The sequence below is a fragment of the Acinonyx jubatus genome, chromosome B2 (genome assembly GCF_027475565.1).
Source record: "Acinonyx jubatus isolate Ajub_Pintada_27869175 chromosome B2, VMU_Ajub_asm_v1.0, whole genome shotgun sequence".
Lineage (NCBI taxonomy): Eukaryota > Metazoa > Chordata > Mammalia > Carnivora > Felidae > Acinonyx > Acinonyx jubatus.
Genome location: NC_069385.1, coordinates 100,465,938 through 100,488,123, shown reverse-complemented (window position 1 = coordinate 100,488,123; position 22,186 = coordinate 100,465,938). Strand labels below are relative to the sequence as shown.

Below are 22,186 nucleotides of genomic sequence, written 5' to 3'. Positions count from 1 at the left end.
TGCAGGCAATTTGTCCCTCTACTGCTGGAGATAACCAACCTGTATGCCCTTTCCAGGAACTTTCTAAAAGGATACGTACGGTACCTTTGGAGTGTTACAAACATTAATGGCAGTGCTTTATCTTCTGGGAGAGGGGAGGCTTAACATGAAAAGAAGAAAGAGCCTAAAGAAGAAATTCAAGTGAAATTGTCATCACCCTGGGTTTAACTGGGTTTGAACTACCAGATGCCAACTGATGGCTTGGTGCACCTGGAATTCCAGCTGCCTTTGTGCCTCATTGCTTGCATGGTGGTCTGCAAGCTAGTTCTGCTCCATGCCACAGCAAGGGTGCAGGCTCTGGTCCCACTCCAGGCAGATGGCCTTGGCTCAGTGAATACACAGATTGTGGAACCAGCTGTAGCCAGTGACCACATCATAGATGCACTCTTCCTGACACAATCTCTTAACCTGGAGACACTGCCAGACAATTCCAGCTACCTGAAGACCTCCACCACAGTGCCGCAGAAAGCCAAGAGCCACTTGTTGAAACATAGCTCCTAAGGAGTGATGATTTTTGGTGGTATGGGGCTGTCAGCTATTGATGGATAGAAAGGGTATACTCCATCACCCCTAAGGACCAGCTTTGTGGCCTCAAGGTTTTCCCCCATTTCTTTTTGGATAGGGGGTAAGAGAGTGCCTGCATCTCCCCTAGGACAAAGCCAGCTTTCCTCCAATACATGTGAATCATGGCTGGATCCTGGGCAACTGATAAATGTTTGGCTTAAATGAAGTGTGTGAAAGGGGACTTCCTATAGAATTTCTTCCTGAAATCAGGACCAGCCTCAAGCTTGAAGAAGTACTGAAAAGTACTTATGCCTGTTGGAATAGTTCTTTTCCTACCCTTTATGGCAGGACACCTCGATATGTGTGCCTCCAGTATCCCAGCACACATCAGGAAGCCATATTTGGTCCGGAACCTCTCCATAGCCTCCTCCAGGTCAAGCTGGTTTTTCTGGAGGTGCTGAAAGATAGCAGAGATGGCAGCCACAACCTTATGGATGGCATACCCAGAACTGGATCTGCCCATTTCGGAGAGCTCAGTCACACAGCCCAGAGGCACTGGGGAGGCCAGTAGATACATTCCAATGGCTACTTTCTGAGGCACAGAGGAAGGCAGCTTCATATGGTGGCTTCCCTTTGACAATTCAGTGCCAACCTTTTGCAGATACTGTAAAATGTCTACCTAAATATCCGGAAGGCTCATCTCCATCTGTGGAGGCTAAGTCTGTCTGCATGGAGGTCCTACCAAAGAAGAGATTGTGTAGGGAGAGCCCCAATCTTGTGTGTTCATCTTCCAAGGGACTGAGACATAGCAGGTATCTGTGGCTCTCTGAGCAGACAGTGGATGGCTGCTTAGGTTCTCCAGGTATGGAAGGCAGCTGGATTCAGGTGGATCTGCATGCCATGGGCCAGGGCAGCCTCCTTGTCAGCCTCTTCACTCTCAGCCACAAGCATGGCAACAATGGCTCCTATTTGCAGGGTGGCTTGTATAACAATGGGCTGGATCCATGGAGCATGGTTTGGGGGTTGTGGGTGCCATTGAGCTTAGGCAGAGTGATGGGTAGGTGTGTATGCTTTTCCTAATGATGTCAATGAAATTCTTATCCTCCAAGTAGGTGTGGGCACAGGAAGCTCAGGGTTGAGTTAGCTGATGAATATATCAGGCCTACCATTATGAACTGGACGGAACAAATGTAATTTCATCTGTGTAACCACACATCAGCAACTTCTGTTCATTTTCTTGCAGATTTAATCAGCAATACAAGAGCCAGGATGAAACAGCTCAGAGAAAATTAGACTAGGTTCTTAGTGTGGATGTCAGTTTGCCTTCTTTTCTTCACAGACTTCTCCTTAATGACTCCTTCTGGAGGACTTTTAATTTCTCCTGGCCTTCTTGCTCTCCTTACCAAGCAAACACATTGGTGAAATTCTACAGGAACTCCCTTCTCACACACTAAAATCAAGGGCTACGCTGAAAATACAAAGAACATCACCAATTTTATATGCCCTGATCATCTGGTGCTCCCACAAGGAAGCACCTGAAGAGATGGTTAGTTAGTATTGTGGAGGGCAAGAAGATACGATCCTTTTCAATCTCAGACACCAGACTTTTAGTTAAAAATTTCATTCGGGATTTCAACTTACTTATTATGAAGAAGGACCTGCTTCATAGAAGCACAAAAAAAAAAAGATCAATTATTCCCTAGAGTTTTCAGAATGGAGAACCGCAAAGCAGAATAGAGTTTAACATTAGCACTTACAGTTCTAGATCTGATAGTTCCACATTGCCAAGTCACTTAGGAGGACCTTATGAGTTGCCTAATGCTAGAACTGAGAGGCCACTAAGGACTTCTTCACACACCGCTGCAATTTTCTCATGAAAATCTACTTCTACAATATCATGTGTCCTTGGGCTGATCTTTCTCTAAGAGTTGATGTCCATCCTAGGCAGGACTAGGAGTGTTCATATCCTAGCTCCATAGGCTGTGTGAGCTCAGGAAAGTTACCTCCTCTCAGCATGTCTCAAGTGTTCTCCTTATAAAGCAAACAGGTTGGACTCACCTGACCCTAAGTTCCCTTGCTGCTCTAACATCCTCAAGCTAATTTAAAAGGCCAGATCCGGAATGCTTGGGCGTCTCGGTTGGTTAAGCATCTAACTTTGGCTCAGGTCATGATTTCACAGTTTGTGAGTTTGGCCCCCGTCAGGCTCTGTGCTGACAGCTCAGAGCCTGGAGCCTGCTTCGGGTTCTGTGTCTCCCTATTCTCTGTGCCCCTCCCCTGCTCTCTCTCTCTCTCTCAAAAATAAATAAACATTAAAAAAAATTTTTTTAAGGCCAGACCCCACAAGATGTCAGCTAAGATGGCTGAAACTGCATCTCAGAGCTTTTTTCTAAGAAAGCCTAATAAATATAATGTAGTAAACATTATGAACTTGGCATTGCATTCCACAAATATTTATTGAGCCTTATTATGTGCTAGGAATTCCGAAGGCACAGGGGATTACATTTCATTTTGGTTATTAGATCAGCAGTTTATTAGATCAGAAAAGAAAAGGCAGTGATTAGTCATCCCTTTCTAGATAGCTGTTTGTAAATGGAAAGTCTACGCTTGCTATTGGTGGCTGATTCTTGACTTGGATAGGAGGACTAAACATTCTGGCACTTGGGCCTTTATGACTTAGATGAATCCTTCCATATAGTAATTAAACATATCTCTTGTCTGGGTAGGAAGGAGTTTATCAGTTATTGTCATAACCTTGAGGCTCACTGTAATCTCATTTTAATAGTATACTCCCTATCCATCTCTCTGGAAAATTGCTCTCTAACTAAATGTTCTGGCACCTTTCACTTGAAAATGACAGCTTAGGGGCATCTGGGCAGCTCAGTCAGTTGGGCGGCCAACTCTTGGTTCTCTGTCCCTCTCTCTCTCTCTGTCCTTCCCCCACTTGTACTGTCTCTGTCTCTCTCAAATAAACAAACTTAAAAAAAAAAGAAAATGACAGCTTAGCCAACCCCCATTGATCAAGAGGAAATGTGAGTTTCTATTCTGCCTCCTCTGCCTTACACTTCCCTTTGATGTAAGACATGTTCACAAGCAGTCTTTAGTAATATGCCTTCCTAACATGTCCAACACTGAGTTTGTTCTGAGTTTGCTTCCTCCTTAATTATTAATTAACTCAACTTACCATCTTGGATGGCAGGTCTTTTCACAAATCACTTAAACTTCCTCTTGGGATGCCTGGGTGGCTCAGTTGGTTAAGCCTCTGAGTTGGGCTCAGGTCATGACCTCCAGGTTAGTGAGTTCCAGCCCCCAACTGGGGCTCTGTGCTGACAGCTCAGAGCCTGGGGTCTGCTTCTCTCTCTCTCTCACACACACACAAATGAATAAACAGTAAAAAAAATTTTAAGTTCCTCTTAGTCATAGACTGGTCTCATCGTACCTCAAGAAGACAGACGGAGGCAGGAGGAGTTTCCAGCTGATTTGCTCCCCATCCCATTGCCTACCTTACAGCAAATTCTGCTGCTGCTAACAAGTCGCTATTAATTGGTTGGTGGAAAGTAGAAAGTAAGAAAAATGAGTGCTCTCAACTCCCCCGCCCCCAACCCCGTAACACACACCTAAAAAAAAAAAAGACAGTAAGTGGATGAAGACAGGTTAAGAACTTTATTTTTCCCGTTCATGTTTGAAGCTTTTATCACAGAAACTGCCCCCAGATCCTTTACTAACTGCTCTACTCCGTCCCTTCTCCCAAAGGTTTGCTCTTCCTCTCCCCTAGCACCGCCCACGTTACCGCCTCTGGGCAGTTTCTAGAAGACAGGGGTTTTGTTCCATTCAAAAACCTGCGCTAAATCCTTGCCGCACAGATGCCATGAACCGAGGACTGACCTGACTCCCTGGTTCACCTCAGAGCAGCAATCTGTTCAGCCAACTTGAACTCCGGGTTCCGGGCTGTGGCAAGGGAGAAGTTGGTGGCGGGCTAGCTGTCCAGCCCCAGCCCGCGCCCATCCTGCAGCCCTGACTGCCCGACAGCCCCGCTGACCTACGCGCAGCCTGGGACCTGGCGTCCGCGGGAAGCAGAAGTCGGAGCCCGGGAGCCCCGGAGCCCGGAGCGAGGCGCGTCTCACCGCCGCTGCAGCCACCGCCGCCACGCAGACCTCCTGCCTGCGCGCTGCCTCCGCCCGCTGTCCTCCCCTCCTCCCTTGCTCTTCTCAGCCTCTCCCTCTTCTTCGCTTCCTCCAAGCTGCCTCTAAATGCTTTTTCAAAGTAACATATATATATTTATCCAGCTTATGGAAAGGTTTCAAAAAGACTTGGAGGACCCCCTGTCTGGCATTTACTGAAAATCCCCTATTTTCTTTTAACCTCAGTGGGAAAGCTGATCTCTCACTATCCAGGCCTCCCAAAGGATCTTTCCCAGCCATCTGTCGAAGGGTTTGCCCTAACGGGTGGAAAATTGACTTTGAAGTTACAGAGTATTAAAAATAAAAACCCTCCAGAGGAGATAACAGGTGGCTGCGGAGTGTTATTCTTATCAGATACCTGGGCCTTGTTGCTACTAACAGTTGAAGTGAGTTTATCAGAATTATTCCAAGCAGACTTTTAGCTGGAAGCAGATCCTTGCAACAAAGGAGAGTGGGTCTGTCTGCAGGGACAGGTGCACAGTGTAGTGTCACTTGGCAGGGACCACCTGAATTAGATTCTACAGTTTGGGAACTTGGCCCTCAGAATGAAAAAGAGAAAAGTGAGAGAAGAGAGAAAGAAATTTAAAAAACACTCAGTAAAAACAAAAACTCAAAACACGATCTAGAAGTGCTGGCTTCCCACTTCCTCTCTTCGCAGGAAAGATTCCCCCAGTGATTACAAAACAAGGTTCACAGAAGCTTGGTTCTTTAGTGCAAGAAGCTGGAGGCTAGAGGATTTTGACTGATAGGGAAATAAATGTTTAATTTCAACCTGTAGCAACAAGATTGCTCTGGCTTTGTCAGCGTGGTTCTAGTCCCCTAGCTTCTACAAGGAGCTTTGTGGGCTCCACAGTCCCCTTCCTCCTCTTTAGGAGCCTACTGGGGAGGCTGTTTGTACTTACAATGCCAAACACTCTTAGAGCCAAGCTCATGGCCTGGGGGCTAACGTTAGTTGCTAACGTTAAAATACTAGGACATTTCTTATTAAAATCTGGATTTCCAGCTTTTTGAAAAAAAAAGATTTATATATGCCATCAACACTGGACCCATATTTTGCACATATCAACTAAAGACAGTTACTAGATACGTTAGATACAGTCTTTATGAAGCCAGATTCACATATTGCTACCTGCAAGGTGCCTTTGGGTATTTGAGGGTGGGCCTGTGCTCTACCCCAGCTCTAACACCCAGGTAACATTCTTTCCCAGGAGGCTGACCCTCATGTCTCCACTAGGTCTACTCTTGTACTTCAGAGGGCCACTATGGGGCCTTGATCTGCCTTGCCCAAGAGTGAAAAAATACTCTAGGAGGCCAAGTTGAAGCCCTCAATTGATATAAAATCAATGGAAACTGACCAGGGGCACCTGAGTGGCTCAGTTGGTTAAGTCTCCAACTCTTGATTTCGGCTCAGGTCATGATCTCATGGTTCATGGGATCAAGCCCCACGTGCGGCTCTGTGATGACAGCGTGGAGGCTTCATGGGATTCTCTCTCTCTCTCTCTCTCTCTCTCTCTGTCTCTCTCGTTTCTTTCAAATAAATAAACTTTAATTAAAAAAAAAAAAAAAAGCTGACCAGAAAAGGAAGTGAGCTTGGCCTACAAAATTAAACAGATTGCTTCATCAACATAAATAAAAAGGAGCTGATAAAGAATATCAAAAGACTTAGGAAAGGATGTGGTCATGATTAACATTGGGATCCTGGGCTTTTTTCTTTCCTTCTATTCTAAGTGCCATAACTTATAGCAGTTTATTGAAAATAATAACAGGGGTGCCTGGGTGGCTCAGTTGGTTAAGAGTCTGACTTCAGCTCACGAGTTCAATCCCCACATCAGGCTCTGTGCTGACAGCTTGAAGCCTGGAGCCTGCTTTGGCCTCTGTGTCTCCCTTTCTCTCTGCCTCTCCCCCACTCAAGCTCTGTCTCTCTCTTTCTCAAAAGTAAGTAAATATTTTAAAATTTTTGTAAAAGCAGAAAATAATCACAGCTATATTTTTTGAATACTTACTGTACACAGGGCAACCCGATGAGGTCAGTACTATTATTATCTCCATTTTATGAATGAGGAAGCTGAGGCCTAGAGAGGTCAGTTACTCCCAAAGGTCACAAAGCTGGTGAGCTGATGGAGGTGGGATTTGAACCCAGGGTTTGAATCAAGAGTGGGAACCCTAGTGTCTCAGAACACCTTGAGGTTAGGGAATTGATCTGCCTTTTTGTATCTTTCCAGATAGATACAGATGCTCAAAAACGAATCAATTAGAGAAAGAAAGGAGAGAAAAGAAAAAGAAAAACCAAAAATCTGTATTTTTCATAGAAACAGTGAAATTTAAAATTCTTTATTAAATTGAAAAAAAATAGATTTTCAACTTGTTATGAATCCATGTCTATCCACCAGTCTACACATTTACAAATTACTTATTAAAATGAGAAAAATGTATTGTCTAAATAAAAACAGATCAGTCTTTTACTTTATCTAAAGGGGAGCAAGGTTTATCGAGAATAATTTCTTGTCACTGAAAACTTGATGGCTTCTAGTAATTAGGTTCCTCCTTTTTTTTATATTCACAACTTGCCCTTCAAGAACTTTGCCCAAGACTGGCATCTACGGTTTGCAGAATCAACCTTCTTCCCCTTTTCACAAATTGGAACAGCGTGTACCCATCCACAGCCTTCTGGCTCCCCTCCCTTGGCTCCACAGTCCCTGAACAACTGCCAATAGTCTTCTTGTATTTAAATTCTGTTGGTACCCCAACTGGAATTTGTTCAGCCTTGGAGACATACGCTCATTCGAAGCCAGGCGTTCTCTTACAATGCCCCACTCATTTTGTGCTTCAGTTTCTTCCTACTGCTATTTGTATGACAAATATTCAGCTTCATGATAGTTGGAGCAGGAGAGCTGGTGTTCCGAGGTGGAAGCCAGGAAGTCCCAAATGTGCATCCATATTGTTACTCCCCAGCAGTATGATGATCTTGGATTAAGTTGACCCGTTCTTTGGGCTTCAGCTTGTGTCTCTGTAAAATAGGAATAATAATAGCTATTGTTATTAACCTGTCAGATCATAGTGAAGATTGAAAGAGATGTTTGTGAGAGTGCTGGCCACAAGCTGGTTGATAATAACAACCAAGCAGAGGAGACAAATAGATGTGCTTCCTCGTAGACATGCAGATTCATGGGACTTCAGAGTTGGAAGGTACTAGGGAAGCCACCCAGTCTTGCCTCCCACTCACTAGAACTGGTACTCATGAACAGCACATCTCATTCAACAGCTTCTCTCTGTCACAGGCTGCCACCATAACTTCTGCTCCTGAGCAGCACATCTGTGCCTTCCATGCTCCAACAAAACCTTCAAAAGGCCTTTTCTCTGTGCCAGCTACTTTAAACCCTCAATCTCCTTAGTTCTTTCAATAACCCTGTGTGGTATGCATTTTTACCTTCACTTTACCGCTGTGGAAACTGAGATGTTTAAGTAACTGGTCCAAGGTTACACAGTTAATAAATGGGATTTAACCAGATCTGTCTGAATCTCAAGCCCCTGTTCTTTTCTGCCTTTTCAAGAAAAGAATTGGGCCTATATTTCTCAAGTCTCAGCTCTCCCCTTGCTCCTCTTTTAGGGGTGTCCTTGTGCTATGGACTGAATTATGTTGCTCAAAATTCCTATGTTGAAACCCTACCCCCCAACGTGGTAGTATTTGGGGATGGGGCCTTTTGGAGATACTCAGGGTTAGATGAGGTCATGAGAGTGGAGCCCTCAGGATGGGATTAGTGCCCTTATAAGAAGAGGCCCCAGAGAGCTTGCTCTCCACCCCCTCCTTGCCCCCATGCCCACAAAGAAGAGGTCATGTGAGCACACCTAGCAGGACCAAAAGGAGTGGCCTCAGAATCACACCTACCTTGTGGGCACCTTCATCTTAAACTTCCAGCCTCCAGGGCACCTGGGTGGCTCGGTTGGTTAAGTGTCCAATTTTGTTTCATGTCATGATCTCATGGTTTGTGGGTTCCAGTCCTGTGTCGGGCTCTGTGCCGACAGCTCAGAGCCTGGAGCCTGTTTCAGGTTCTGTGTCTCCCTCTCTCTCTGCCCCTTCCTTGCTTGTGCGTGCTCTCTCTCTCTCTCTCTGTCTTTCAAAAATAAATAAACATTAAAATTAAAAAAAAATTTTTAACTTCAGCCTCCAGAAGTGTGAGAAATAAATGTCTGTTGTGTAAGCCACCCAGTCAATGGTGTTATGTTCCGGCAGTCTGAACAGAGACACTGTCTTTGTATCTATGCCTTCCTTTCCCCAGTTGGTCTTTTTCAAATCTGACCTCAATGAGCTTGCGTTTCAACCTACACAGTCTCTCCAGCTCTCAGCTTCCTGCCTCCCCCATTATTCACTGTATCTCAGTGTTGGGTTTTCAACAGTTTTCTTACTTTCTGGTGACATCTTTCTTTTTCTTTTTTTTTTTTTTTTTTTGTAAATTTTTTTGTTTATTTATTTTTGAGGGAGAGAGAGAGAGTGCACACAAGCTGGGGGGGTGGGGTGTGAAGAGAGAGAGGGAGACATAGAATCCAAAGCAGGCTCCAGTCTCTGAGCTGTCAAAACAGAGACCGATTTGGGGCTCAGACCCATAAACCATGAGATCATGATCTGAGCCAAAGTCAAAAGCTTAACCAACTGAGCCACCCAGGCGCCCCAAGACATCTTCTGTTCAGTGTCTCAGGCCAGGTAATCAGACCTATGTTTTTCACCCGAATGGTTTGATGCTTGCCTTCATATCTGACTATATCTGTCCTTGAGTACTCCAAAATTTAAAAAAGACATGGTTACTTCTTACTTAGACTGATAGTGCCTTCAGTTGACCCTAGTGTCTGCTTTGGAGTCCAAGTTAGACCCTGACTAACAGTGCCCTCTTACTTCCTGTTTCCTAGGAGCTGCAGGTATTGGCCAGGCAAATCAGGAGGTTACCAGATACAGTGTGTGAGCCTTCTTGCTCTGGTGATATCTTCTTTCCCACATCTTTCCCTTCTCAGATCCCTATGCATTTGTTGTTTATTCTACCCAGTTCAGCCCTTGATTATAGGCTGTACCTCTTAGGTGAAATGCTTGGGACCTACAGTTCTTTTTAGGGTCTAAAAAAAAGTTTGAGATCTAGAAAAAAACCGACTTAAAAAAAAAACTTTGCATAATCAAAATTAATATGTATATCTTTAAATGTCCACAAATTTAACATCATGAAAAACAATTAACTGGCAACTCAACTCTACTCTTAGGTGATAACATATAAATAATGTCTGATGTAAACATGTTCACTTGAACATGTTTAGAATGAAGTGGGTGCAGTAGACTCTCTGAGTATGAGAGTGCCTGGAACCTACCCGAGTCTGAAAACAGCTTTGCTTGATTATGCATTATTTCATACTTATTATAATTCCCTATGTTACTCTTGATACCTTAGTAAGAATGTAAATTGTTAAAGTAGTCAAATCCTTCAACATATTGGTGTCATCTACTATGTGTTAAATACCATGCTTGGTATTCAGGGTGGGAGTGAAGGGTAATATATAAAAGACAAAATGGGGTCCCTGGTCTTAAGGAGTTCAAAGTCTAGATGGCAAGAATGGACTTCATCTTTCCCAATTTTCCTTTGCCTCCCCTGGCTTCTTTCAGTTCCTCAAATTCACACAGCTCCTTCTTTCCTGCCTCAGGACCTTTGTAGATGCTGATCCTTCCTGCCACCCTTCTTCTAGCCCATCCTTCAGTATCTGTTTAAATGTCACTTCCTTGGAGACCTTCCCTGACCACACTCTGCCGCCACTCCCTACTCCATCTAACTTAGGCCCCTCTGTTATTCATAATTTTCTAATTATTTTTGGTTTTGTTTTGCCTTTGCAGCACTTATCACTTGAAATCACTATCATGTTTATTCACTTACTTACTTACTGTCTATCTTGCCTCATTCATTTATAAGCTCTAAGAAGGCAGCAAAACCAGGTCTGTTTTGTTCACAGCTATGTATCCAGTGTCAATCACCATTGTTTGGCAGACAATAGTGTTCATTAAGTATTTCCTTAATACATGAGAGAGGAAGAGCACACACTCCTAAAGCAGGTAAATAGCAATGTGAAAATGCCTAGAATTAAAAGGAAATCACAATACTCTGTATAATACTGCAATGGTGAATACATGTCATTATACATTTGTACAACCCATGGAATGTACAACACCAAGGGTGAACCCTAATGTAAACTGTGTACTTTGGGTGATTATGATGTGTCAAGGTAGGTTCACCAGTTGCCACAAATGGACTACTCTGGTTGGAGATGTTGATAATGAGAGCAGCTATGCATATGTGAGGATAGAGGATATATGAGAAATTCCTGTACTTTCTGCTCAGGTGTGCTGTGAACCTAAAACTGCTCTCAAAAAAAAAAAAAAAAAAAAAAGATATGGACCTATAAGGGAGCAGCTGAGTAGAGAGAGGACGGATAGACAGGATTTGATTATACGGAGAAGAGGACTGAGCACTGAGTTGGGAGAGTAGCATGGGGAGGACCCTGGTTGTAAAGATAGGTCTGCAGGTCTCAGAACAGTTGGAAACGCTAGCCCGACTGCCTGATTCCCACTTGACAGTGGTGGGAGACCAAAGTAGACAGCAGGTTCAGACCATACTGGGGAGGGCCTTGGAAGCTGTTCTGAGAGTGATGGGGAGCCACTGACAGTAGTGATGAGACAAGATGCAAGTGGTGATGAACTGCAAGGTAGATGGTAAACTAGGCAAAGGACAGAGGCAGGATTTAGGAAGATCCAGAAGACCCTTACCGTTATCCAGGGTTGAGATTCTAAATGCTCTTAGAAAGCCAGGCTCCTAATTTTCGTTCTTTTATATCCATCGCTATATCTTATTAAATCCTAAGTAGTCAAGGTTTGAAGCATAGATGAGAAAACAGATAATCTGACATGAATACACTAAATAGTCTTTAATTGGAAGAAAAAAAGCTGTGGAAACACAAGCATACATTTCTTCAAAACTTCAGTTTGAATCGTGAGTGTATTTTGTTCTATTTTTTATCATTGAGTATCTGGGATAATTAGAGCATGAGTTTACATTTTTTTCCCTCTAAATCAAGAAACAGTTATTCAATCTCCATACATAAGTGGAGAATAGGGACACAGAGGAAGAGTATCAGGACTATATTTTGTGTATCTTGCCCAGATATCAATGCCATTTGCCTCATGCTCCCTAATAGAGCATTGTCTGCATATTGAGCACTAATCACTAATTATAGAGGCTCTGACTGCCCCTGTATTTACCTCTGGCCACTGTGACTGGGCATCTCCATATATAGCCTCATCTTATCTAGTTCCTTATAAGTTTCTCTTTGAAATAGCACTCTGATGAGGCAAGAAAAATGTTTACTCTGTATAAAACATAAACATAGGACTCGTATGAAAAAGATCTTGAGTTAAAAGAGAATGGGAAATCTCTTACATCTCTTAAATGTCTATGCATTGTTAAAAATAAAAATGTCTATATTTTTTGATGTGGAAGAAACCCTTGTAGTAGAGACCATGGGCATTCTCCCCTTCATCCATATTGTATACCCATCAGTGATCAGCTGGTCACATGTCCCTTGGAACAAAGACTCCATTTCCTGCCATCTCTTCTAGCTGGGTGAGGACATGTGTCTAAGTCCTTTATATGCCTATTGTCACATCTTTAATGAGAATATCTTATATTTTATATCATCTTTCTTCCTGGAAGATCAAAGATTTTTATACATTTTCAAGAATAGTATCTCTTTAATTAAAATTTTAATATCCATGGTGTTCAAAGTATTATAATATTTTTATTACCAAGAGATGTTACAGCTGTTTTAAAAAACAATGACTTTCCAACTCACTCAAGGACTTTTTTTTTCCTCGTTTTAATATATGCAAGTTTCTTTGAAAGGAGGTAGAATAATGGAGAAAGAAGCAAGCAGTCTAATTTCATTTTTAAATGTGAAATAATTTTCCTGGTAATTATTTGCAAGAGAGATAGATTACCTATTTAACATTTAAATCCAAGTTAGGGTTAATAAGGTGTAATTAACACTCCTCAAGTTTTACGTCAGAAAACTGAAATATAAGAAGTGTATGTCAGTCAGGGCTCTCTATAGTAAGCAAGAGAAACCAATTCTGGTTAATTTACATACAAAACATATATTTCTTTATTTTTTTAATTTTAATTTTTTTATTTGAATATAGTTGACACCAATGTTGCATTAATTTCAGGTGTACAACATAGTGAGTCAGCATCTCTATCTGCTATGCTATGCTTGCCACAAGTGTAGCTACCATACATTGCTGTTACAGTATCATTGACTATATCCCTATGCTGTGCCTTTTATTTCCATAACTGGAAGCCTGTATCTCCCACTCCCCTTCACCCACTTTGCCCATTCCCCCTACACCCCTCCTCTGAATGGATTTATTTTTATTTTTTTTATGTTTTATTTATTTATTTTGAGAGAAAGAGAGACACCAAGAGAGAGAGAGAGTGTGAGAGTGAGCAGGAGAGAGGCAGAGAGAAAGGGAGACAGAAAATCCCAAGCAGGCTGAGCCCCGATCAGCACAGAGCCCAACGTGGGGCTTGAACTCATGAACTATGAGATCATGACCTGAGTCGAAATCAAGAGTCAAATGCTCAACCAACTGAGCCACCCAGACACCCCTGAATGGATTTATTTTTAAAGTATTGGGAAGGTTATAGAATCTTCTAGGGTGTGAAAACTAGACTTGGAGGCCACATTGCAGAACTGACATCCCTGATGAAATTCAGATTTGGTTGCCTTCCAAGTGAAACCAGCTAGAGGAAATGAAATGTCCTGGCTGAGCAAGGGCACAATTTGGTGACCTTGGCATGCTTTTGAAGGATAAAGGCATATTTGACTATAAAAATGCAATATTGTGGCTTTAAGGTTTAATTTTTTTTTTTAATGTTTATTTATTTTTGACAGAGAGAGAGACAGAGCATGAGTGGGGGAGGGCAGATAGAGAGGGAGCCACAGAATCCGAAGCAGGCTCCAGGCTCCGAGCTGTCAGCACAGAGCCCGACGCGGGACTCAAACTCACAGACCGCGAGATCATGACCTGAGCCGAAGTCGGACGCTCAACTGAGCCACCAGGCGCCCCTAAATTAAGTTTACATGATACAGATGATGACCACTGTTCCTAACTTAAGTCAAGCAAGAAAACATTCACTATCTCATAAATCTTACCAAATTGAGTTCACAGGACATTGTAAATAATGCATATATTCTATCTGTTGGATTACAAATCAGATCAACATGCCCAATATTAAACAGTCACATGATTTATTTGTGCATATTTAAGGCTCAAAAAGTTGTCCCCCCCACACTCTCACAGTCATTGACGCTGTTATTGAGAACTTAAGGGGGGTTAAAATGGATTATTGGCAAGAGTTCAGGCACAAGGCGAGAAGCCAGTCCTGTCGGTCTGATTAAGGAGTTTGCAATACAAAACAGCTCATGAATTCTTCCTCTGACCAGAGCAGAAAGCACCTTTGTCCCCTCTGCAGACGGTTGTTGAAAGTCAGCAAGATGCCTTCACTTTGGCTGATTTCAGCGTTGGAGAGACAGGGTGAGAAACAGACGTGCTCTTTGGTATATCCACCAGGAATGTCAGCCCCACCAGGAAGTGTGCTTTGACTGTTACTTGCTGCTTGTAAAAGAGATGCCCCACTGATGTTCCCCTATTGCGTGATCTCACTACTTTTTTTTTTTTTTTTTTTTGCTTAAAAAACAAATATTTGTTATCTCGATGTTTCTGTGGGTTGGGATCTCAGAAGAAGCTTAGCTGGATGGTTCTGGTTTCAAGTCTCCAATGGGGTTGCTGTCAAGCTATTGGCTAGAGCTGTTGACATTGGAAGGCCCGAGTTGGGCTGTAAGATGTGTTCTCAAGGTGGCCTTCTCATTTGGGTGGCAAATGGATGCTGGCTATAGGCAAGGGGCATCGGGTTCTCACTACATGGGCCTCTTCATCACACTGATTTTTTTAGAAATTGAGGTATAATTGACATGTATAACATTATATTAGTTTCAGGTACAACATAATGATTTGGTATTTGTAGACATTGTGAAACAATCACAATAAGTCTAGTTAATACCCATCACCACACACGATCACACATTTTTTTTCTTGTGATGAGAACTTTTAAGATCTACTTTCTTAGCAACATTCAAATATGCAGTATAGGATTGACTATAGTCACTATGCTGTATGTTACATCTGCACTCAGTGCTTTTAAGACAAGGAGAGAATAGTAATAACAATACAACTTTCTGGCACTTAATGAGCAGACACTACGTGCCTGGGATTGTGCCAAGCATTTTGATGCTCTATATCCTTTTATCCCTGTAAGAATTCTGTGAGGAAGGCACTGCCATGTCTCCATTTCACAAGTGAGGAAACTGAAGATCTGAAACTTTGTGCAACCCTCTTCAAGACAAACACATAATAGTGAGAGGCAGCCTGGTCCAGAATCCAGCCTGTCTGTGATGGGAAAGCCAGTGTTCCCAGCCACCATGCCACACCTTGTGCCCTTCCTGTGGGATCCTGGCCTTGCTTTCCTTCTTAGCATTTTTCTTAATGTCTCTCATCATCCTCCATTTCCCCTCACATCTCTTACTTGCCAGTTAGTTCCATGGCAGTGCCCTGGGAGTGTAATTTCGAGAATGGCCACTGGTGAGCCTCTCTCTGTTCTTATTGGAACCTCACAGAATCAGCCACAGAATAATGAAATTATCAAACTAAAGAGGTCTCTGTGCATTTTCTGCCCCACCCACTCTGAATTTGTGTCTTATGAGTGGCATATATCATTAATAGAGCTGCCTAGTGAAGCATTACCTCCACAGTCTTGGGACCCGAGCTATCCCTGGCCACCAAAGGAAGAGCCATCCAAGCTGGAAACTTCACCAACCCCAAGCCATATTGGGAATCCATTTCCTTGCTTATCTGGCAGAGTGCTCCCCTCTAGCCTCAGCTTGGGTCTGTATTTCCACTCTGGGTCCTCAGTCCCTGTTTGCTTTGCTCCAGCCCTGAGTCCTGGCTGAGAAAGGGTCTTCCTTCTCAAGGAAGGCTTCCTTGTCAACCCAGGCTCAGGCGATTCTGCACTAACCCTGTCCATTCCTATTTTCTCCATTGGGAGGAGAGTCTCCAACACTCCAGAGAAGGCCCACCCTCTTCCCTGACCCTTTCTAGGGATCTACCAGTCCTTGTTCAGGCTGATTCAGCTGGAAAAAAAGCAAACCATGAGGTAAAAGAGTAAGGAAAAGGACTCAACTGAGCTTTCTCACTCTAGAGGTATGCAAGCCATCTGAGTGGACACCATCATCCACCAGAACTTTTTCAAAATAATTTTACTGAGGCTCTTTACATGTCAAGAACAAAATCTGGTGATTTTTAAAAAAATTTTTTTCAAGTTTTATTTTTTAGAGAGAGCATGAGTTGGGGAGAGGCAGAGAGAGAGAGGGAGACACCGAATCTGAAGCAGGCTCCAGGCTCTCAGCTGTCAGCATAGAGCCCGAAGCGGGGCTCAAACTCACAGACCATGAGATCATGACCTGAGCTGAAGTCAGATGCTTAACCGACTGAGCCACCCAGGTGCCCCCCAAATCTGGTGATTTTTAAAGTAAATTTATCAAATAGTGCAACCATCAACATAAGTCCACTTAGGCACATTTTCATCACCTGAGGAAGATCCGTCATGCACCTTTGCTGTTAATGCCCTGCCTTCCACCCTGGGGTACCACAAATCTAATTTCTGTCTCTATAGCTTGGTTTTTTATGGATGTTTCATGTAAAAGGAATCATATACTATGTGGTTACCTGTGTCTGGGTACTGTCACTAAGCATCAGGTCTTTCAGATCCCTCTGTAATTTGATCCTTTTTAATGCTGAGTATCTTTTCATTGTATGGATATACCACGGTTTGTCCACTCACAAACTTTTATGAGCATTTAGGTAGTTTCCAATTTGGGGCTATTATGAATAATACTGCTGTAAACATTTGTGTGCAAGTCTTTGTGTGGATCACTGGAACTCTTTTCAGGCTTAATAGGCCTGTCTTTTTGTTTTTTTCCTAGTCCTGTCAAGTTCCTATATTTCTTTTGGACACGATCCTTAGCCATTGGCTCATTTGGAAAGCAGAAAATACTCAAAGTCCCCAAGCCAGTGAGTGATCACATCAATCATAGTTCAGATTACTAGCTTCACTTATTTACCCAAATATTGTCTGAAACTTCTTAGAGACTCAGTTACTCACCTGGAGAAGGTGGAACCCTTCACAAATCCCCTGACACATATTTCTTCATTCGATTGCTTTCCTTTTTAAAAAGGTTTTAACAAATTTTCTATTGATGGTCTTTCAGATTGTTTTCAAACTTTTATTATTACAAAAACACTGTAAGTGGATAATCTTGTAAACTTGTATAAGTTGTAAGTACAGTATGTCTATACAATAAATTCCTCAGAGTAGAATTTGAGTCAAAGGTATATGTTCTTATAATTTGGATAGGTATTGCGAAATGTTTCTTCAATGTGGTGACAATGTATGCATATTTCCTCATACACTCATTAGCGTTTGGAATCCCAACTGTTTTTTTTTAAAAACAATTTAAAAATATTGTTTTTTAATCTAAGCTAACCTAACAGGTCTAAGGTAGATCTCAACATGATTTGAATTGCATTTCTCTTTTGATGAGTGAAGTTGAGCATATTTTTATGTATCTAAAAGCCAATTTTGTTTCTTTTGTGAATTCTCTGTTTCTATCATTTTCTGCATTTTTCAGTCTTTTCCTTATTGCTTCAGGGGACACTTAACCCTTTGTTTTGGTAGAAGTTGCAAATATTTTCTTTCTTTTCACTTTGGTTGTTTTGTCAAACAGAATTTATTTATATGTTCATTTATTTATTTATTTTTGTGGTAAAATATATATGACATAAGATATATAATTTTAACCATTTTAAAATGTACAATTCAGTCGCCTTAAGTACAGTCACCATGTTGTACAACCATCAACATTATCCATTTCCAGAACAGAAATCCAAAATAGAAACTCTGTACCCATTAAATAACAACTCCCCTTTCCTCCCTCTGTGCCCCAACCCCGGCCCTGGCAAGCACTATTTCCACTTCACGTTTCTGTGAATTTTACTACTCTAGGTATCTCATATAAGTGGAATCCGACAGTACTTGTCCTTTTGTGACTGGCTTATTTCATTTAGCATAATGTCTTCAAGGTTCATCCATGTTGTAGCACGTGTCAGAATTTCCTTCCTTTTTAAAGCTGAATAATATTCCATTGTATGTATATGCCACATTTTGTTTATCCATTTATCAGAATTTTATTTTAATGTGGAAAAATCTTTTTAAATGGGTTCTAATATTTAGGCTAATCAAGTATATAAAAATTCTTCTCTACTTTCTTCTACTACCTTTATAATTTAATTTTTTTTTAATTTTACATTTGAAGCTTTGAATCAGCTATAATTTATTCTAGTTGAATTTGCGGGGTTTGCATCTAACAAAAGAAGAAAGTCATTTTGAAGATTGGGTTCCCCAAGACACAGATTCTGGTACAGAGATTTGAATGCAAGAAGTTCGATAGGGAGTCCTCTCAGGAATCATATCTATAAAGGAGTGAAGGAAGCAAAACTGGGAAGAGGGAGAAGTTGAACTGAAATGCAGTGGCAGCAAATCTTTAGCCAATTCCATGAGTTCTGGACCTGGAATTGTTGCAGAATTGTCTTAAATTGAGCAAAGGTCCAGGCATTTGCACCCCTGCATCAACCAGTCCTTGGATGTTATGGACTCTAAGAGTATCATTTTGGATGAGGCAGTCCCCTTCTGCTGACTTCAATTCCTAGGGAGGGACTCAGCCAGGAGCCTCAGTGAACAGCACTTTCAGCAGCTGTGAGAATCGGTGCCTTGGTCCTGAAGCGGGCATATGGACGGTGTACCACAGCATCCACAACACTGCCTTCCTAACACCATGTAGTAATTAATGCATCTCTTTGCTCACTCTTATATACAAAAACCCATATGTGTTTGGGTCTATCTCTGGACTGCTCTATTTTGCTCCATTGATCTATTTTTTCATACATCAGTAGTATACTGTTTTAAAAATTATACTTTTAAAATATATTTTAACGTATGCTAGGGCTAGTCCCTTCTCATTAACATCAAAATTTTCCTGGTTATTCTTGCTTGTTGATATTTCTATAGAAACTTTGGATCAGCTTGCTAATTAAATTTGGGTAGAGGCGGATGACTGGATTAAATTTATAGATTAATTTAGAGAAAACAGGCATATTTATACTATTGAGTCAGCATCCTCTCCATGAATATGTTTTGACTTTTTATTTGTTCAAATTATCTTTCATTTTCCTCACTGGTGTTCTAAACTTTTCTTTCTATAGGTATTATGCATCTATTATTATTTAATTTATCCTTAACTTTTATCCTTAAAAAAATTTTTTTTAATGTTTATTCATCTTTGAGACACAGAGAGAGAGCATGAGTGCGGGAGGGGTAGAGAGAAAGAGAGGGAGACACACAATCCAAAGCAGGCTCCAGGCTCTGAGCTGCCAGCACAGAGCCCAATGCAGGGCTCAAATTCCCAAACTGTGAGATCATGACCTGAGCCAAAATCAGACGCTTAACTGACTGAGTCACCCAGGTGCCCCTATCCTTAAAATTTTTTTTATAAGTGGGGTCTTTTCTGTAGATTCCTGCCTGATTGTTGGTATATATGAAGATTAATTATTTCCGTACATTAATTTTGAATGCAACCACCTTACTATATTGTTTTACTGCTTATGGTAGTTGTTTAGTTGATATTCTTAGGGTTTTCAGATATGCAGTTTTATCACTTTCAGATAATGACATTTTTGCCTCCTCTTTTCCAATTATTCAGCTTCTAATTTCTTCATTTGACTTAATAAGCAAAAGTACAGGATATTTTAAAACACTAAAATCCTGAAACACATAATTCACAACAGGAAAAGAAAGCCATTGTGTATACTTTTACAGCTGTGGTAACTACACTCTTATAATTATATATTGTAGTTATAATCTTGTCAGTGGCTGTTCCCATTGGAAATTATGATTTTCCTTGAGGGCAAGGGCTGTGTTATTCACTTTTATATCCCTGGCATTTAGCTTAGTGCCTCAATAAATGTCTGTTGAAAAATTAAAGAAAAACCAATAATCCAATAACCAAAAACCAAAAACCAATAATCCTAAACAAGTAAAATAACTATCATTTACAAAGTGTCTGTTAATGTCAACTAGCCCAATTTCTCTTAAATTTTTTTTTTAACGTTTATTTATTTTTGAGACAGAGAGAGACAAAGCATGAACAGGGGAGGGTCAGAGAGAGAGGGAGACACAGAATCTGAAACAGGCTCCAGGCTCTGAGCAGTCAGCACAGAGCCCGACACAGGGCTCGAACTCACATACTGCGAGATTGTGACCTGAGCCAAAGTCGGACACTTAACCGACTGAGCCACCCAGGCGCCCCTCTCTTAAATTTTTTTAAACCATGGAGCATAAAATAATGTTTTTTTGTTTTTATTTTTGTTTTTCTTAGGTCTGGACACCTTCTCTCCTTGATCGAGTTCTCTGTTCTGCTAACCAAGTGTCTGCTTCAGAAGCCTGATAACCTCTCTATCACCAAACACCAACCGGCCGAGACCAAGTGAGGCATGCAAGTCAGCTCCAGTACCCTGGACAACCTGGAGAATCAAAGACTCCAACCTCCAGGTATAGAGCAGATGTAATGTGGGTAATTCTGGAGAGCATAGGCCAAAGACTGAAATCCTTCTGATCAGTTCTATATTTGGTGTCTGTCATTTTGAAACATCTTTGAGAAAAAAAAAAAAAAGAAAAGAAAGGTCCTGGCCTACTCTGAGGTCTCTCAATTTTTCTGGTGGTCTGAAACATTCTCAAAATAACACAAGTAGTAATTGACTCAGCCAGAACTTGAGGTTACATTCACTGACTCCAAGTCTAGTGCTCTCTACAGTAGACTACCATGTTACTTCTACTGATTTTTACTCACCAGAAACTGGTTCAGTTCTCTTCTATTTAGGTGATGGTGGGTGAGAGTGCCTTCTAATTTACAAAAATGTTGTCAGCATTCCTAGGAATATTAGCACACAAAAGCAAATTATAGTAACAATAAGAATAAAAATCTCAGCCAGAATTTGCAGAAAAGATACAAGGTAATACAATAATGAAGTACTATTTTACATTTATTAAGCCACCAACAAATTCTGTGGTAATAATTTCTAATGACAGAAGATTGTGCTGAAATGCTCCTGATGCAGCAGTATAAACGCTCTAATGTTTTTGGAAAGCAATTTGGTAACAGATACCAAGAGACCTAAAGATAGATGTTCACACTCTTTTACTCCATCATCCTACTACTCAGAATTTATGTAAGGAATTAATTCAGTTGAAAAGATAGTCATCTGAAGGAAGATATTAATTTTATGTAAGATGTACTCTATAATAAAAAGAAACTGAAATGGCCAACAATAGAGGATGGTTTTAAAAAATTATGCTACATCAACTGAGGGGAATGTTATATTGACATTAAAATAAGATTTACAAAGACTACATAATAATATATGGAAAGAGTGCTTTATGACAGTAGGAAGTTAAAAAATAAACACAAGAGTACAATGCACACAAAGATAATACTCAAGCCCCCCACCCTGCAAAAATATGTATCAACTAGGGAGAAACATAGAAAAAAAGAAAATAGATGTATTAGGGACTGATATAATTTGTTTAATGTTTATTTATCCATTATTTTTGAGAGAGAGGGGGCAAGGAGGGAGGCCAGAAAGAGAGGGAGAGATAGAGAATCCAAAACAGGCTCCCTGCTGTCCATGCAGAGCCAGACACAGGGCTCAAACTCATGAACCATGAGATCATGACCTGAGCTAAAGTCAGAAAAGCTTAACTGACTGAGCCACACAGGTGCCCCAGGCAGTGATATAATTAAAAACTGCCACAAGGTGAGTTCCCCAGAAAAAGGATTCTGAGATGGAGATTTGAATGCAAGAGGGTTCTACCTCTTGATCCCTCATGATCAGCACCTGGGAGAGAGTGATGGCAGCAGGAGTGGGTGGAGAAAAAGTTGGGCTCATTGCAATCCCAGGAGAGATGCTGAAGCTGGACTGGCCTTGGTACTGGTAAGCAGGAGTGACTTTGGATGAGCCTAGTGGGCATCTTTCCCTGAGGAAAACTTAGAGGAAGGTTAATGGAAGAAACTGGTCTCCTCCACTGCAACTGGTCTCAAGGTCCCACCTAGTACTCATTAACTCCACTTCTACTGTCCATGATGAAGTTCACTCACCCTTAGCTAGTGGCTTTTCTGGATTAGGTGGTTTTTCTAAGTGGCCCAGATTCTGTGCCTTA

General features: G+C 41.4%; 1 protein-coding gene across 2 annotated transcripts in view; it reads left to right on the top strand.

Annotated features, from left to right (window-relative positions):
• The window catches only part of PAQR8 (progestin and adipoQ receptor family member 8), a 119,737-nt gene that overhangs the window by 20,108 nt on the left and 77,443 nt on the right, over positions 1–22,186 (top strand). For both annotated transcript variants that reach the window (XR_008298565.1, XM_027057578.2), the window contains exon 2: positions 20,349–20,521. The gene's annotated coding sequence lies outside the window, so the exon portion shown is untranslated. The remainder of the gene's footprint in view (positions 1–20,348; positions 20,522–22,186) is intronic.